Source organism: Ursus maritimus, unplaced genomic scaffold (genome assembly GCF_017311325.1).
Source record: "Ursus maritimus isolate PB19 unplaced genomic scaffold, ASM1731132v1 scaffold_7, whole genome shotgun sequence".
Classification (NCBI taxonomy): Eukaryota; Metazoa; Chordata; class Mammalia; order Carnivora; family Ursidae; genus Ursus; species Ursus maritimus.
In genome coordinates, this window is record NW_024426885.1 from 7,955,079 (window position 1) to 7,974,319 (window position 19,241).

Below are 19,241 nucleotides of genomic sequence, written 5' to 3' on the forward strand. Positions count from 1 at the left end.
GGACACCACGCTTTCGGCTGTCATCGCAGCCTGTGGCCCAGGTGACTGTGGCCAGCCACCCAGGGCTGGGTGGGAATGTGAGCCTTTGGCCATCAGGGACAGAGCATGTGGCCCTCCGTGGCCAGACACTGTGGACTAGAAGGTCAGCACACTGACCTGAGAGGGGAGCCTGGGATGGGGCTGGGGGCAGTGGGGTGGGACAGAGCGAGGGTCCCCGTCAGGAGGCCACCCAGTGTTATTCAAGCTGCCACTTCATCCCTCTTAGCCCCCGTCTCCTCTTCTGTAAAATGGGTGACTCTTGCTTCCGACGCGGCGAGTATGGCTGGGCCTTCTCCGAGGGGCTGCGCTTTGTGGCAGAGGGGCTCAAATCTAAGCACCCCCCACATTGGAACCTTTCCTTAAACCCTCCCGGCACCTGTGACTCAGTCCCACCGAGCAGATACGGGGACAGAGGGAATTAAATGTAGGCCTGGGTCCCACCCCCCCAGCCCGTACAGAAATAAAAAGTGTTGACCAAACTTCTCTCGCCGCTGTCCAGGTTTTCAGACTGCTGAGTTGGACATTTGGTTTCTAACCCGTATCAAAAATCCCACAGCAAACACACCCGCCTAATGCCCAGGGAGTCGGGTGTCGGGGAAGTGTTCTGCTCTGGAAAGTCCAAGTTCGAGGCAGGAGAAGCGGGGCAAAGGTGGCAGGGCTGGTGGTGAGGCTCAGCCAGGCCAGGGCCGCTGGGATTGCCCTCACCCCGAGACGATGGAAGGGAGAGAGGGCCCCTCACGCTGGCTCCCTTCTAACCTGTCTGCTGCTTTCCCCAGGCTCCCAGAGCAGGGGCGAGACTGGCTTTGGGATCCCTCTTGAAATTAAACCTCGGGAGGAGGAAAAAAGGAGCAAGAGGGAAGCAGCAGATGCCGGGCAGGGCTGAGTGACCACACGTATCCGCGTGCTCCGCATTCCACAGGCGCTGCGGCTCCGCGGCCACCCTTCCCGGCAGTGGCCTGGCCGGTGACTCCAGCACAGGCCCCGTGGGTGTCCCTGGCTGGAGTGGTGGCCTTGGCACAGGCCCTCCCTGGGAGGGTCTCCCTCTGTGGCTCTGGGAGAAGGACCCTGCCACTGTCAGGGTGGTGAGTGTGCATGGAAGTGTGTGTATATGTGTGAGTGCGAGCGTGTATGTCATTGTACATGAGTGTGTGTGCGTGTGAGTACATGTGTGTATGAGTGTGTGTGTGAGAGTATGTGCGTGTATGAGTGTGTGTGTGTGTGTGTGTGTGTGTGTGTGTGTGAGCGTGTGTGAAGACTTCCCACAGCAGGGGTCCGGCTGTCTCCATCAGTGCCCTTCGTGGTTCCCCTGCTGAGCTGCATTCCAGCCCACCTGCCTTCTGGTCTTTCCTGATGTCCCCACCTCTCCTCCTTTCTTCCTCTTCTCCCTCAGCCTGGGCACGTGCTCTGGGTCCCACCTCTGGTTCCTGCCACGCTCTGGGGCTGGCCAGCTGCTTTACCCAGGCTCTACGCTTGGCCGGTAATTCCCATTCCATGCCTGTATGCCGCTGTTGAGACTGAGGAAAGAATCTCCCTTCCTAGCTATCAATGTTACCTCCTCCAGGAAGCCTTCCCTGACTGGCTGAATCATTTCTCCTCTGAACCACCAGTGCACTTAGCACACTCCCCCTGTGTCGGGCGCACTGAGGGCCACCTGATCAGTACTGGGAAGAAGGTGGTGGCAAGAGGGTGCCTTTGGAGTGGAATCCTGGCACTCCCATGTTCCAGCTGGGTGACCTCAGGCAGATGACTCCGATGCCCTGAGCATCAGGTAGAGACAGTAATTCTGCCCTCAGGCTGTGGGGAGGATAAAGGGAGAGTACTACCACAGCACAGGGATGGGGAGGGCACTGAATGCTGCTGGCTCCTTGCTCCTTCTGACCTTGAGGGCAGGAGCCATGATGCTCATTTCTGGGGCTGGCACCTGGCCCTCTGAGGGCACTGCTGAACACTCGGACACCAACTTAATTCTTGGTCTGGGGAGGTCTCTTTGGGTGTCAGGGGTTTGGGGCAGGGAGCTGAGCAGGGTCGGGACTAGGCTTGAGTGTGGCTTCACCTCTGTCTAGCAGGGGACCTTGAGAGCCCTCTGTGGGGGTAGCAGTGCAGGCCTCGCAGTGACCAGGTAATGCCGTGCTGTGGCTAGCCTCACTCGAGGTGGACACCGAATGGATTCCCATCTCGGCCTCGTTTTCTGCCTTCACCCTTTGTGTTTCCTCTACTTTCGGCAAAGCAGCTGGGGCCGGGAGGCCATGGGAGGGACCCTTTGGGTCTTCCTGAAGTAAGACAAGTAGAGATGGCAGTTTGGCAACGGGGGTGCCCTGGTTTGTGGTTCCGCTGGCGAGACCTCAGGGTGCTTCTCGAGGTCAGTCAGGCTTCCTCCGCTGTTAGCAACAGAAGTTCCGACTGTCGTAAGCAGAGAAGGAATGTTCTGGAAGGATACCAGATAGCTTGCAGATGGGATGGCATAGCGGGAACGCTGCCCAGGCTCCCAAATCCGGAAAGAAAGCTCCGAGTGCCCTGGCTCAGGCCACCTGGCCAGCCTTGACTGGCAGCCCCACCGAGACAGGATCTCACTGCTTGGGCTGTTTCCCCAGGTCAGAGTCTGCCAGGCTTCTCACAAGGAAGGGCAGGCGAGTCCCCGCGCCCTGTGCAGGACACTCACTGGCCCCGGGACGGCAGGGCTGGGCACTGGCACTCCTTCTCGTTGACATCTGGTTTCCTCAGGTCTGGGACCAATCATGGGAGAAAAGTCCAGTGTGCGCTCACAAGGCTGGCTTGGGTGTCACAAAATGACAGCCGTGTCGTCCCCCGTGAGGAGATGGAAGCTCCTGGGGGTGGGGGCTGAGGGCAGCTCTGGAGTCCTGGGTCCCTGAGAGGGTCTGTCTGTCCGGCTGTGAGGCCTCCTCCAGGCACCTGAGCTCATGCTTCCAGGGGCAGGCCCGGGAAGCCACCTCTCCTGCTCCCTCTGTCTTGCCCTCATCGTCTCTGGGCCGTGAGGCCTGGGCTGCCAGCAGCAGAGCCGTCCCCAGTCGTGTCCTCATTTCCATAGCTGCTCACACGGGGCCTGTTTATCGACAGCAGCATTTATCTCTCAGTCGATAAGCTCTGCGTGCCTCCGTCCCACCTGCTCCATGTCCGGCAGGACACCGGCAGCCAATTGCCCAACCTCGCGGAGCGGTGGGGTTGCTGATGCTGTTTCACAGGCATATTGTGAGCATTTCAGGAGAAATGTCCCCATGACTCCAGTGTAGCTGGACGTGAGCCCTATGTCAGCACGCTGGCCCACGGAGAGCACGCCAGTGCACGCTAGACTCCAGAAGTGTTGAGAAAGATGTTTACGAGGGCTTATTGGGGTCAATCACGATTACACAAGGGGAAGTTGGTCCAGTAGGACAGAGCTTCCCTAAACTCCCACTCCAGCCATTCTCCCTGCAAACCCCCCACCTTCCCTCTCCAGGCACCTGCCCATCAAATGAAATGATTTCTTTTCTCTTTTTTAAGAGATTTTATTTATGTCTTTAAAGAGAGAGCACGAGCAGGAGGAGGGGCAGAGGGAGAAGCAGACTCCCTGCTGAGCAGGGAGCCCAACGCGGGGCTCGATCCCATTATGACCTGAGCCGAAGACAGATCCTTAATCAACTGAGCCTCCCAGGCACCCTCAAGCTAAGCACTCTTGCTCCCTCTTTTCTTCTTCCATTTGTATTTCCTCCAGAAGTTGTCTGAACCCTACAAAGGATTCCTCTTCCTTGTTGGATGAGGAAGGGGTTCTTGGAAGCGTTTGTGATTTTATTTCATTTCTTCTTGGTCACATGTGTGACATTCCCCAGCGGTACGTGGTCTCCTGTGCCGGCTGTGAACTCAATAGCCCGTCCTGGTTCCCAGATCAAGGGGCCCCTTCCCCACCTGGGGAGAGGGACTGCTGCGGAGGCAGAAGCTCGGGGCTGCTCAGAAGGTGCTGGCTCTCGGAGCCCAGCTGCCATTTGCATGTGAGCGTCCCCTCTGGGGCTGGAGTCTCTGCCCGACCCGGAGATTGTATGGCGTTGGGTCTTCCTTGTGCCCACACAGCCCGGCGAGAACCAGGGCTCATCATGCTTGAATTACACATTTCCAGTCCAGTGCATTTTGGAGAGTACATCGATACCAAGTGGGACTGCAATCTGATCAGGCCTCTGTCTGGGGCCTTTGCTGGCTCCCCAGCACTGTCAGGGCAAAGGCCCGCCTCTTTGGGACAGCATCTAGTGCCTTGGTGGTCTGGGCCGCGCTCACCTCTCAGCTGCCCTCAGCAGGTTCCTTGCATGTACTGCTGTCTGTCTGCAACAACCTTACCAGGCCTCCCTTCTCTCCTTGGGCTAGCTGTGACCCACACTCCAGGCTCCGCTTCCTGCCCTCAGCCTCGTATCACTCTGCTTGGGAACGGAAGGCCCCTCCCAGTGTCAAGGACACCTGTCCTACCCCAGCAACACACTCCTTGGCCTGACTCAGAATCACCCGCTTTCTTCTCTGGAGTCCTCCCAGCAGAGTCTGAGCTCTGGGAGGGCAGGGAGTGCTCCCGTCTTGCTACCCTTGTGTCACCAGTTCCTGGTATGTGGTGGGGGCTCCGTACGAGGCTCAACAGAGCGAGCGAATGTTTTGTTAAGACGCCTCACTTTTAAGCAAAGAAAGTCTCCGTTCTGGTTCGAATGGATTCACTAGATGTTCACCTTTTACGTGATGTCATCATGGGCTTTAAGTCAATTTTTAAAAAAATAATAAGCATTTTGTTTTTGGTTCTTGGTTCAACATAAATTGGGTTTGCCGAGTTTTTGGAATCCTGGTTTTGTCTGCTTTCTGTAAAAAGTAAAGCTTCTCAGTCAAATTAATGATTTGTTCATGAGAAAAACCCCTCACAGCCAGCCGTTTGATTAAATTAAATTCCCCCACCGCATCCCCTGCCCCTGCCCCAGATCTGGGGATCCCCGGTGAGAGATTCCTGCAGGGCCCGGCCGACATCGGCGCAGCCCCGGAGTGCGGGGCGAAGAACTCCCTGCGCCCACTCCAATTTCTGTTTCTACTTTCAGATGATTTAATGCTCGGAGGGAGAGTGCTTTGAAAAGAACCCCAGCCCCCCCCCCCCAGCCCTTCAGCAGGTTAGTTTAGCTTAGTAATTAGCAATCACAATATGAGCTGGGATAATTATCCCCAAAAGTCCAAAGAAAAACACAGATGTTTTTAAAGCTGCACAGTTGAGATTTTGCCTTTCGATTGTAATAATTTAGCATGTGAAATGAATTAGATGCCGGCTTTTCCTGGGACTTAATTTCCAAGGTAGGTTAAGGAAAGCCCTGCTGTTTTTTAAAGGTATGGTCTTGGATGGGGGTGGGGGCTGCAGCTGGGGTTTGGGGGGGTGGGAACACATACGAGCGTGACAATTTTCAAAATCGAGAGAGAAGCAAGAGAGGCCAGATTGAATACATTAATGAGTTTTCTCCTCCCGGGATTTGAGTGAAAGCTTTCTCATAATTGAAAACTTGTGAGATGTTCCTCTGTGTGGAATACAAGAGTACAGGTGTGCGCCCGTGGCCTGGCACGGCTGCGATGTGCCCGCACAGAGGTCAAGAGCGAAATGGGGCTGGACAAAGGAATCTGTAGCCCCGGTCAGCTCTGAAAAGGCCTGGGAGCTGCTCTCTCTGGACTCCAGACCTTTCCCTCGATTGTCGCTTCCAAGTATCATGATTTCTCCCTAACAACGGGAGGGTATTTCCCAGAAGCATCCTCAGCAAAACAAGCCAATCTTGGTTTTGGAAATGGATAAACGGATCAACTCCTTTGGAAAATAGAGACAGCCTGGCCAAAGGGGGCCCCTGGTCAGGGGTTGCACTGGGCCCTTCCTGTGGGCTCCACACGTGCCACTTCGTGGGGCTTTGGGGAAGTTTTACTCCCCTGAGGAAGCAGAACCGGGCACTGGCCTAGGGTCAAGGCCCTTGGGTTGGGGTTTCAGTTGTTACAGACTCCGTTTTTTTTGCAGGGTAGACCCTGTCCCCTTTCAGGGCCTTGGTTCCTTCAACTAGGAAATGGAGGCTGTTTTTGAAGATCAATATTGTCCAAATTGTGTTCTGCAGCAGTGTAGTGCTAAGAGGTGTTTAAAAAAACAAAAAACAGAAGAAAAAACAAAAGTTGCTGGTGGAGACACCTTTCCCCTAGGGCAATGGTTCTCAACCCCCCAGGGGGACATCTGGCAACGTCTGAGACATTGTTTGGTTGCCAGAAATTGGAGTGAGGGTTGTGTAGGCTGCTCACATCCCGCGTGCTCAGAACAGCCCCACCACAGAGACTTCTCCAGCCCCAGTGTCCACAGTGCTGAGGTGGGAAACGGCTGCCTTCGGGTCCCAGAACCTGTTTGAATATGAAAGATGAAGAGCCTCAAAGGGATGGGTTTAACTTTCCAGCCAGAATTTCTGGAAGTTATGTGTGGGCAGAATCCCTTGTGCTTGCCCGCCTAGCAATGAACTTGATAGTCCTCAGGACCCACTCCAGGAAGTACGGAGCTCTATGTTGACTAAGGTCTCCCCCGGCTCTGGCCATCTTGGACGTATATCCAACGAGCAGAACTCCCACGAATGATGCAGGGCTGCTTCTGACCCATGTCTGGGGTGGGGCATCGTTCAGAGCGAGTGCTCAGGCATCGCCAGGGAGGCAAATTAAAAGCTGGGCTCAGCATGGCTTCTCTGAAGCAAAGCTTGAAATAGAGATGCTCGTTCGAGTGGTTTATTGGAAAAGAGCTCTCAGGAGAAGAGTGCAGGAAGCGGCCGGGGCAGGGGAAGGAGCTAAGCGAGGATGTGGTCTCTGCTGGAGACGTGCTTCCGCCTGATCCCGCCGCGGTGGGGGGGAGCTCTGGCGCATGAATCGTGTCCAGGTTTGGGGTGACCTGGAGTCAGGAGTCCGGGCTCTTGTTCACTCCATGGAGTGCCTCCAACATTGGCCTTGGTCTACGGGGGAGGGGGGGCATGGCCCCACAGGCAAAGGTCAGTTCTCGGAGAAGGGGGGAGGCTGTGTGTTGTGACCAGTCACCCCTCACCCCTTCCACGGCTGACTGCACAGGCAGGTGGGGCAGCACGAAGTGAGGCCCCACCAGCACCGAGCTCTGTGTGGCGGCACCCAGATGTGCTTAGGACCCTCAAAGCAGGGAGCCCTTCAGCCTGGAGGAAAAATATGATCTGTGCTTAAACAGCCTGCCTTTGCCACTCTCTTAAAACTGGAGAGGGATTTGGGGGTTAATCACACTGGCACGCCACTAAATCGAAGTTCCCTTCCGAAACTCACTTACAGTGACGGAGAGATGTCAGCGGCTGGGGGGAGGTGGTGTCAATGTTTTTCCCTCTTCTTTGAGCCAAATATTTGGGCTTTTGAAATTTCTCTTCCCGGGCGTTCCAGGCATGTCTGGATGGCTGCTGAAAATCATGGGGGCCCACGGGAGAGGGATGACTGCTGGGGAAGACTGTAGAACGAGAACCAGCCTCCTGCGCACCAGCCACCTGGGGGGCACCCGCCTAGGCCAGGCCCTAAGCCAGAGGTGGTCTCGGAGGAAGAGTGTACTGTTCCGAGCGGCCCAAGGCCACACAGCTGTGAGGTGCTGGGGAACCAGGACCGGATTCCGGCCTTCTCTTCACGCTGCGGCTCACAGGGGCCACGTGTCCTCTGCAGAGCGGCGGGGGCTGGGCTGGGGATGCAGGAAACAAGGGTGAAGGACGCAAGATGCAATTATTTCATGAGCTTCCTATTTGAAAACAAGTGGCTTCAAGTCGATGCCCGTGGGGCGCCCTGGCCCACATCCCCGCTTCTTCCGAGGCGTCATTTCACGGTGTCGGTGGCTGCCACCACCCACAAGAGTCACAGCCTTAGGAAGGAGGGGACTCGTCTGGGGCCGGCTTGAGAGGCAGCCGCGCCTTGGGGGAGGACATCAGACTTGGCATTACAGATGCTATGGAATTTCGAACAGCCGCATGGTATCTCCTCATACGGACTTACTCTCATTTTCATGAGCCGTGATTTATCGTCGGACACTTGGGGTGTTTTTTCCAGACTTTTCAATATAATAAGTAACAACTCAGTGAATACCTTTGTATACTCAGCTCTGCCTCCAACTTGACTAATTCCCTTGGGAGATGGTCTTAAAATATTTAATGGGTCAAATTTACTCACATCTTAAAGTCCTCTTGTACACATCGCCCAACCGCCCTTCAGAAAGACGGTGCCAATTTAAATGCCCAACGTCAGTGTAGGGAGGGCACGTTTCTTTGCTTCTTCACCGGGACCAGGTATTCTCTTTGCTAATGTAGCAGGAGAAAAAGAACACCCTCGGGTTTTAATTTGCTTTTGTTTGTGTACTATTGAGACTGACCGTTTTTCCCCCATGATGCTTTCTGACGGTTTGTATCTCTTCTGTGATTTGCCAACTCATTGTGTTGCCCTCTCTTCTCCTGGTTGTCCATCTGGTAAGTCTGTTTCTAAGGATATCAGCCCTTTGTCATGAATGTCCTACCTACTTTTCCTAGTTTGTTATTTGCCTCGTTTTCGTTTTGCTGGAATCCAACTTTGGATTCTCTGGAAACCTTGACCCTCGACCCAGGTAGAGATGTTTCTTCAGGAAGTAGCAACTGTGAACGCTTAGGCTAAGGGATTATCTGTCCCCCTCAACCCCCCAATCCAAAAAAACTCAAAAGCGCAACTAGGGCCAGAGAGTTCGGTGGGGAAGACGTTCAAGGGGTCAGAGCATATCCTGTTTTTCATTTTACAAATCATGCTAATTGCCCAATTTAGAGTGATTTGGTGGCAACTCTTGGCAGCCGGATGTGTGTTTCCTCACACACAAGGACAGCCCAGGATGTTTTCATTTTGTTGGGTGGTGTGTCAGGAAGTCCCATGGTGGCCTCTGGGGCCGAGTGACGAGAGTCAGACAAGATCTGGGACAGACGAGCTCGGTGTGACTGTGAGGAGTCATTTGACCCCTCTGAGCTTTCTGTGTCTAAAAGACAGGCTCTCACACAGCCTGCAGGGCTGGTGGGAAAATCCAGGGTTTGGGATCTGAGGGATTGGAAAGGGCTCCCTTTCACGCCCTGAGTTAGGACCTGCGGTGCGAGAAATGTCGATTCATGCCTACGCTCTGTGCTGTGGCTCCATTTCCGCTCCCCAGCTATACAGCAGGACCGTGTTTCACGGCACTGAGGGGACTGTGGCTCCCACGTGCTCTGGGCTGCTGGGGTTCTCTCTGAACAGAACCATGGGTCGTGCAGTTCACAGGAATCCCTGCCGGCGGCAAAGTGCGTCCGTCCGTTGGGGTTGCTGTGTAGAAAATACCACGCTCCCGGACCACACAACCGGCAGGAGTTGACTGCTCGCTGTTCTAGGGGCTGAAGTCTGAGGCCAGGGTGCCCCTGGGGTCGGGCGAGAGCCGTCTTCCCGGCTCAAAGCCGCGCCTTCGGGCTGTGTCCTCGCACCGAGGAAGGGGCGCGGAACGCTGTGGGGTCTCCTCTCCGAGAGCGCTAATCTGGTCCCGCGGCCTCCACCCCCAGGACCCGATTAGCTGCTAAAGCCGCACCTACTGGGAACATCATCTTTTGGGGCTAGAATTTCTACACGTGAACTTGGGGGGACGCAAACATAAGCGCACAGCGGGGACCCACCAAGTCCCCACGCTGCCATCTCCCTTCCTAAGGAAGTGGTTACTCCAACAGGGGGACCTTCGTTACGAGGCGGTGCCCGATCACACGCTGGTCTGTGACAACGGCAGCGGCTGAGGATGCCGAGCGCTTCCTGGGCGCCTGTGCTCAGTGCTTCCCGGGCCAAGTCCCTACACGCGTGTGACTGTCGCTGTGGAGGCCACAGCCAGCTCTCCCTCTGAGGGGCGTCTGGGAGAGGACTCAGAGACCCCCGCCCCCCAGACACATGTGTACACACAACACACACACAGACACATTCTCACAGACACACCTACACAACACTCACACACACACACACACAAACACAACACACACAGACATACACACGCATAGACACACCCACACAACACACACATACTCTCACACACACACAGACACACTCACACAGCGGCATCGGAGCCCATTCGGGGCCCGTGGACACGAGCTGGAGTGCTGGGCTGGTTCTTGACCATCTCACACGAAGAAGAACAAACACAGACTGAGGCCCAAACACAGGGGTGGCCGTGTGGCCCCTGCACCTGTGGGGAAGCCGGGAAGGAGCTAGACATGTTGGTCTGAGAGAAGAGAAGACGCAGAGGGGCCAGTAAGCGTTCTTCAGAGTCCATGGACTTTCCTGTGGCAGAGGGTTGTTCGGCGAGGCCCAAAGATCCACAGAATGAGGCCTGAAGGTGGGGAGGGCATCTCTGAGGGGCAGATTTTGGCTCAAAAAGGAGCAGAATTATTTGTGAATTAAACCCACATGGAGCACCTATCCTGTGCCAGGAGTGGGGACAAAGTGGGGAAGAGGCAGATCGGGGAGCTGCTTTCTCGACTTCGTGTTCTTCTGGAGAAGTCTGAGAGGAAGGGTGAGCGGGGCGTCTGTGAGGGTGAAGGAGACGTGCAGGGCTCTTGAGGCGTGCTGTGGGCAGGGCTCCGCTGGCAGGAGTGAGCTCCCCATCATGGGCTGTGGCCAAGCAGAAGCTGAGCTGCCTGTTGGCAGGGATGTTGCCTGGGGCCTTCGAGACCCTGATGGGGGTTTGAATTTAATGCTCTGCCAGATCCCGCTTATCCATGACTCAGAAACTGCAGTGTTTTGTGTTTCACACTGGGTGGTTCTCACAGAAAAGAGATCAGGAAGAAGAAGTCGGAATAGTTTCGTCACTCCCCCCCCCCCATTGTCCCCTGTGCTCTTCAGGTGGCCTCATTTGAGCACACTCCTCGTATCACTGGCTGGGAACAGAGAGTGGTCCAGCAGCCCAGGTGACCATTGCTAAGAAAGAAAAGAAAAGAAAAAGAAAGAGAGAGAGAAAGAAAAGAAAGAAAGAAAGAAAAAGAAAGAAAAAAGAAAGAAAAGGAGGAGGAGGAGGAGGAAGAGGAAGGACGGAAGGGAGGAAGGAAGCGGTGGAAGGTCCAACATGCTTCAGCAGGTGATCCTTTCTGGCTGGAAGGGCCTAAGAGCAGAGAGAGAGAAGGAGTGTGGACCCCGGACCAGGAGGCAAAAAGCCCACGTTCAGGCTTCTGCTTTGCAACGTAGCGCTGTGTGCCTTTAGGCAAAGTCGCTTGCCCTTTCTGGGCCTCTGCTATGATCTGAGGAAGTGGCGCTGGTTGATTTTATGACCACGCCAGCCCCGAAGGACTGCAAGTAACCCTGTACTTACTGAGCCCACGACAGGCACCCACAAAGGGTGGGTGGGCCGTCCCGTCCCACAGCAGCTGCTGGGCTGAGATCAAACATCTAAACAGGGGTGTTTTGGGAGTGATGCTATTTATTCCTTTCTGGGTTTCAGAACAAAACCCCAGAAGCAGAAACCACTTCTCAGCTCCCAGAGGTTTCTTTCCAAGGATGTTATGTGCTAACCAAAGACAGACGCATCAGAACTGGAGTTTTCTTTAAACTCTCCTCTGAAAAAGTCCATGCCTGACACACCATTTTTCTCTTGCAAATCTTGGACGGTAGCTTTAAATAGATTTCCTTAGGGCCTCACATGTCAACTGAGGCAAAACCCATAAACGGCCAAAAGCAAATGGGAAAATTAAAAGTTTCAGAAACTGTATTTCAAAATTGACCATGAACATGCAACAAGCTTTGTGTAATGACTCAGAGGTTCTCAGCTCTCCCAATCCTTGGATTGAATCAGCGCCGGTAACTCACCAGCCAGTCAGCATGACCTTTGCAGGATTTCTCTAAAACTCCCAATGAAGGTGGACTTCCACCCCCTTACCCAGCCTTCACCCCAGAGAATCCATGCAGGGCCCGCTTCATGGGTGGCAAAGGGCCCCATGCTTAGTTTAATGCCTGGCTGTACCATCTTTAAAGTCTTCGTAATTTTTGAACAAGGGGCTCTGCATTTTCATTTCGAATTGGGCCCTGCAAATGACGCAGCCTGTCTAAACCCGAGCACACTTTTCCTAGACCATCACTGAACTGGTGGTAATTTTTGGTCCACATCCATCCAGCTTTCAGAACCAAATGTGCAACTTTTATCTGATGAGCACGTGACTCGGCCAACTGACCTGTCCAGAATCAGTGTCAAACACAAAGGAAGGATGGGTCCTTTGGCTCAGAGAAATAAAATCAGAACTGTTTCACATATAATATACGTGCTCTCATATGGTGAGAGCACCTATAATGGTGGGGTCCCTATAAAGACCATAAGAAAGTGCTAACCTCCCAACACTTGACTTCGATGATCTAGATTGGGGTGAGCAAACTATGGCCTGTGGGCCAAATCTGGCTTGCTACCCTTTTTTGTAAATAAAGTTTTATTGAAACACAGCCACAACATTCACTTACATATTGTCTATGGCTGTTTTCATGCTACAATGGTGGAGCTGAGAATTTGCAAGAGATGGTAGGTCCAGCAAAGCCTAAAATACTAACCATCTGGCCCTTTACAGAAAAAGTTTGCCAACACCTCCTTAGCTATTAGAATTGCTAAGTTTCTAGAATACACTAGCAACCTTCTGAAAACACAGCTTTTAAGAATAATGTACTCTTGGGATAGGAAATGATTGCTTAGACATAAACCATAAATGAAAAAGATTTATAAGTTTGGTTACAATAAAATAAAAACTTTTGCATGGCCAAAGCCACCATCAACAAGGTTTAAAAAAAGCAGCTGACTGGGGAGAAAATGCTTTTAAAACTTTAAACAGAATGCAATTCAGATTGTTTGAAGAAATCCTGAAAAGCCAAGAAAAGTAGGAAAAAGAAGGCAAAAGATATGTATAGAAAATCCTAGAAGAAATAAAAATGATCAAAAAACATATTAAAAGATACTCTCATTTAGGGGTGCCTGGGTGGCTCAGTCAGTTAAGTGTCTAACTCTTGGTTTTGGCTTAGGTCATGATCTCAGAGTCGTGAGATCGAGCCCTGTATCAGGCTCTGTGCTGAGCATGGAGCCTGATTAAGATTCTCTCTCTCTCTCTCTCTCCCTCTTCCCTCTCCACCTCTTGCCTGCTCTCTGTCTCTTTAAAATAAATAGATAGATAAATAAAATAAATAAAATGAAATAAAATAAAATAAAATCCACTACCTTGGGCAATACAGCTAAAAAAAAAAAAGATACTCTCATTTAATAATTGGGAATATGCAAATTAAAACAAGATGCTGTTTTTTACCCATAAATGGCCAAACAATGTCGAAGTCTGATAGTTTCACATAAACAAGGATGCTGGAAAATTGTGGATCTGCACCCTCCTGATTGAAGAATAAATGGATACATCTGCTTTGAAATACCTAAACCTAGAGAAACTTTCAAGGACGTATCAAGAAAGCATGTGTGAGGAGGTCACTGCAGCACCTTTATACTGGGGGGAAATGAACCAAAAGTAACATCGATGAAGAATGGACAAATTCCGCTACTTTGTTTCCTCTCTTTGGCATTTCTTAGCCAGTTTTGTAGGCAAAAAGTCAACATTTGCCTGACGTGCCCCCTTCCAATGTGTATCCTTGCCTCTCTGTGGCTTCTTTACCAGAGCTGACCCACAGCTCCTCCTGGACCTGGGCCTGCGGACAAGTGCCCTCCAGCCCTGCTCGGGTGGATGAGTACAGAGGGCCGTCCACTAAGTGGCCAGAATGATCTGTCACTGTGTCTGTGTGCATGGTAGAGACCCAGAGTGCCCTCACCGGGCTCCAAGGTAAATTTGGCCTTACGTGGTCAGGGCAACATGGTGGCACGGGAGTGCACGGGTATTGTTACCTGCAGCCTTGAGTTTAAATTCCTGCTACCTCACTTACTGCCCACATGGCCCTGAGCCCCAGAACTTACCCATCCTGAGCTTTTATCACTCTTCTCTAAGATGACAGATGTCCTTGGCAGTTAAATGAGGTGGCATATGGAAATACCCAGGGAAGGGTCTGGCACCCTGAGGACCCACCGGGGGCTGGACAAGCATGTCCTGCATGGGATCCAAGAACTGTTTGAGAGCCCTGAGCTGAGGAAAGCAGAAAAATGAATATCTGCCCCAGTTGGAGCTGGGGCCTCTGCCTTTGCTGCAATTCAGGATTATAAAAGCCAAATTCTCAAAGCCCTCCTGTTGGGCAATCCTCTGATGGTCCTGTTGTTCTGTGTTTAAACTTCAAAGCAGAAATAAGCCCAAGATGCATTTTCTATAAGCTCCTTTGCAAGGATGGGATCTTGTAGTTGGTTTTGCGTGGCCCCAATAGTCTCTTCACACTCAGAGAAACTCTAGGTTGGAGTCTGCAAAAGGGAAGATTCGTAAAAGAAGGGGTGCATCTGTGTGTGGGTGATGTCTCTCGAGGGACATAAGACACTCTTGATGGGCGTTACCTCTGCAGAGGGGGACTGGCGACCCAGGGTGAGAGGGAGCCTCACCTTGCTGGTAAACCCTTTTCATACTCTGGAGTCGCCCTCCCTCATTTATAGGAGTTTATTGTTATTATTATTATTATTATTATTATTGTATTTGTATGCTTAACAAAAGAAAAGAACTTTGGATCAAGATGGCGCGATAAGATTCTACTTCCATTACCCTGACAGCTTCACTTCTGTACGTGTTTAGAACTAAACAAAAATAGGAGTGCCTGGGTGGCTCAGTAGGTTAAGTGTCTGCCTTTAGCTTAGGTCATGATCCTGGGGTCCTGGACTGAGCCCCCTGTCGGGATTCCTGCTCAGCAGGGAGTCTGCTTCTCCCTCTCCCTCTGCCTCTCCCCCCAGCTTGTGCTTTCTTGCTCCCTCTCTCTCTCAAATAAATAAATAAAACCTCTTTTTTTCAAAAGAAGAACTGAACAAAAATAAAAGAATGATACATCACAACTTGTGGGGTGCAGCAAAGGCAGCACGCAGAGGAAAACTTATAGCCTTAGCTATAAATTAGTTAATGTTCAACTCAAGTATCTAGAAAGACCTTTGGAGTAAACCTTTTTGAGGAAGAAGAGAATGACACATATAAGAGCAGAAGTTAAGAAAATAGTGAACAAAATATTCAATTGTTATGCTTGAGAAATACATGAGCAGGGTTCCGGACTTTATCACAATTTTTTATTGCCCTAAATAATTTCTTCACTAAATGTATTGCACACACTTACTTAATAATTGCATGATTATTTGTTTAACATCCATCTTCCCTGTGACACTATATATTCTACGCTTGTTTATCCCCACAGTCTGACCCTTGGTAGATGTTCATTAAATATTTGCAACTTGAATTAGTGAGAGGAATTCCAGCCCTGCCATCCACGGTGTGCCTGAGCAAGTTACTTCACTGATCTGAACTTCCCCTTCCTAATCTGTCAAATGGGGAGCACAAAGCCCCCCTCACAGGGCTGTGGGGAGAAACAGATAATGTAATGCACTTGAAGTTCGGGTGCCATTCCTGGCACAGGGTGAATAGTCAATAAATGGAGGGAGGTAGAATTATGAGTCAGAGAATTGGCTCAGTCATCGGAGAGTAATCTGCCTGCCCTGCAGCCCCCAGCTCTCTGAAGGGCAGTACTCTGGCTGCTGAAAGGGACCAAAGAGGCAGGCTTGAAGGGAAGGGAAAATCTGGCAAAAGGGAATAATGAGAGGGGGTCAACCCAATGACCAGTGCTAGTGACAACCCAGGCTGTGATGAGGAGGACGGTGCCCCCATCCCTGCCTGCTCACTCTGGATTCTGTTTGCTGGAATTCTCTTCCCCCAGAATTTTACATGGGTCTGTCCTTCCAACGTATGGGTCTTGACTCAATGTTGCTTCCTGTTCTGGCCATTTGCCTGTTTGCCCTAAGATCCAGGCCCTTCCTTTCCCTGTCTTGTTATGTATCACAGGGTCCTAGGGGAAATGAGTTTTCCAGGCTTGCTTGCCCACTGGCTTGTGGTTAAGTTCGGCTATTGAGAGGTGCTGGCAGAAGATTGGAGGGCAGGAGAAAGGGAGAAGCCAGGGTGGTTCTAGCCCTTGTTCCTTGGTTTTGCTTCGGGAACATCTCCAGCGGCTGCTTTAGCTCCCCGTAGTCAGCCCTTCCCAATATGGCGTCCATTCTGGGACATCACTTCTCTTTGTCTCCACTAGGGTTGGTAATAGCTGCCTGTTACCGCTCATCTCTGGTTAGCCTCACCATCCTGTCTGTCCTTTCTGCCTACCCCGCACCTTTGTAACTAGTTTTCTATAGTAAAATCCTTCTCTTGAGCTGTCTGACGTGAAATCTGCTTTCTCGATGGGCTTGCTATTAAATAGCTAGTGTGAAATACCTGGGATTCTGTGACTTTGCTTTGCAATTACTATTGTAATTCAGCCAATTTGGAAAGAACTCAAAATTTTGAATATCCTCATCCAGAGTCATCGGACCAGTTAATAAAGGTCAGAAATCACTAATTCCTTAGAAGGCTCTGTTCTGCTTGAAGGCCATCTGTCCTGGGAGAGCACTGCTCTCTATTAAGTGCTCAAGTGTGTGTACTCATCAGGAAGAAATGGAACAGGAGGCCATCACCCAGATTCAGCAACGACCTGGCAACACGGGCAGTGCACACGATCCCTTCCAAATACCGATAAACATGTAATTATGGCGTCAGAGGGAGCAGAACTCAGCCAAGCTGGTTGGAACCTACAGTTTTGAGCTGTCTCGAGGAGCACATGGGAAGGCGGAAGGCTTTGTGTTTTGAACGTGAAGGCTGCCACATACTGACCAGTCATTTCCATGTGGATGTGGCACAAGCGTTAGACTTGTTTTGAAATATGCACTGGATACTTAATATTAAGGCAGCTTCTCTCCAGCGCCACTGCTTCTGTCTCAGGGCCCCTCACTTCTGGTCTGGACCACTCCCAGCTTCCTACTGGGTCTCCTGCTGCCAGAATACCCCTCCTCTCGCCCAACCCCCCTCCAAGCCACCCTCCACAGTGTCATGAGAATGGCCTGTCCAAAATGCTTACAGGACTGAATCACTCACCCACCTAATGCCCTTAAGTAACTCCCCATTGCTCGCAGGGTAATTTCCTGGCTCCTTCGCATTGCGCTCAAGATTACTGCATGGTCTGCCCCCTGACGACGTCCTCAGTCAACCTTAACCACCCCTCTCTCGGCACGGGCTTTAAACACAACATCCTCATGGTCCGCTACTCCGTCCGCTCAGTTACCCCTCAGTATCTTTGCTCAGGCTCTTCCTCCCTCCTGGTCTACCCTTTCCTTCCTTTTTCTTCTGATGCTAACTCATGCTTTTCCCCCCTCAATTTTAAGACAAAATATTTGGCACCTAAGGGATATAAGGAATATCCTGCCAAGCTTAAGAAACAAAGTATCCCAACACAGCCAAACCTCTCTGTACTTCCTGATCCCACGACGCTTTCTCCAGAACTTCCCCCAGTAACCACCATTTTGAATTCAGTGTTTTGTAATTTCTTTAAAGATCTATATATGCTTACGTACGTAAGCATGCCTAAGCCACTCGTGCTGCTGCTCAGAACGTTTTGAAACCTTATATAAAGGGGATCATACTCTATGTGTTGTCCTACAACTTGCAATGTTTGCCTAATATCATAGTTTTGAGATGTTCCATGTTGTAGCCTTAGTTAATTCATTTCAGCACGGTACGGTGTGTCAGTGTGTGCACGTGTGTGTTTACTTTGGTTCTCTTGTGGAGGGCATTTCGGTTGCTTCCAATTGCTCTTTCCCTTCCTCCCTCCCTCCCCGCCTCTCTCTCTTCCTTCCTTCCTTCTTTCCTTCCTCCCTCCCTCCTTCCTTCCTTCCGTCCTTCCATCTCTCATTCATTCATTCATTCATTCATTCTTCTTTCTTCTATCACAAACCTTACTGCTGTAAGCACTGTCGACACACCTCCTTGTGATCATGGGCAAGAACTCTTCAAGGGTATGGGCAGAACTGGAATTACAAATCATAGGGCAAGTAAAATTTTCAGTTTTACTAAGTATTGCCAAGTAATTTGCCAAAATGGTTGGAGTAGTTTATATGACTCGCCAGGGACACATAAAGAAAATTCTCTTCATTCTACATGGTTGACTCAACTTTCAAATAACATATTTAAAAGATTTTGGACAACAAATCTGTGTGAAACGGAATCCTGTTGTACTTTTAATTTGGCATTCCTTGATTATAGGTGGACCGTCATGTTCCGCATTCTGTGAGATGCCTGTTGGTAGCTTCTGCTCATATTTCCTTTATTCTTCTAGTGATTTTTTTACATGATTTGAAAAAAATTCCAAAATATATTTTGGATAATAATCTGTTTTTGGTTATATATGTTGCTAATATCTTTTCCTTGCTTGTGATCTGTCTTTTTCTGTTTATGGGATCTTTGATTAGCAGGAGTCTTTTTTTTGTTTTTTGTTTTTTTTATTTATTCGACAGAGATAGAGACAGCCAGCGAGAGAGGGAACACAAGCAGGGGGAGTGGGAGAGGAAGAAGCAGGCTCATAGCGGAAGAGCCTGATGTGGGGCTCGATCCCAGAATGCCGGGATCACGCCCTGAGCCGAAGGCAGACGCTTAACCGCTGTGCCACCCAGGTGCCCCAGGAGTGTTTTAAGTTTTATCAAATTATTCAGTTTTTTTCTCTTAGTGGTTTGTGCTTATGTCTTTTTTCCTCCATATCATCTGAGGCAAGGATCAAATTCCATTCCATGTGGATAACGAAGTCCCCAGTGCCATGTATCTATCAGTCGATCCTTCACTTTATGTCAATTCTTCCAGCTGAATAATAGACATCTTGCGTCATTCATCATTTTAAAAGGAGTGCTATCAAATGCTTCATCAGCAGCTGTGATGCTTATGTAGATTTCTAATTTAGTCTCCCTATTAGGTTAAATAAATTGTTATCCTTTTCGAGATTGTCGACGTTTTTCTCATAACTGTTCGATTTTGTCTGATGCCTTTTTCTGCTGTTAATGAGATGTCAATATAGTTGATCTTTTATCTCTTAATATAATGAAATTATCAATAATTCGCTAATAAACCATCTTCACCTTCCTAGGATAAACCCACCTTGATGATCATGTGTGGTTATTTTATAGCCATGGATAAGTTTGGATTGTCAGTATCCTGTTAGGACTCCCACGTGAAACCTGTGAACAATGTTAGCCA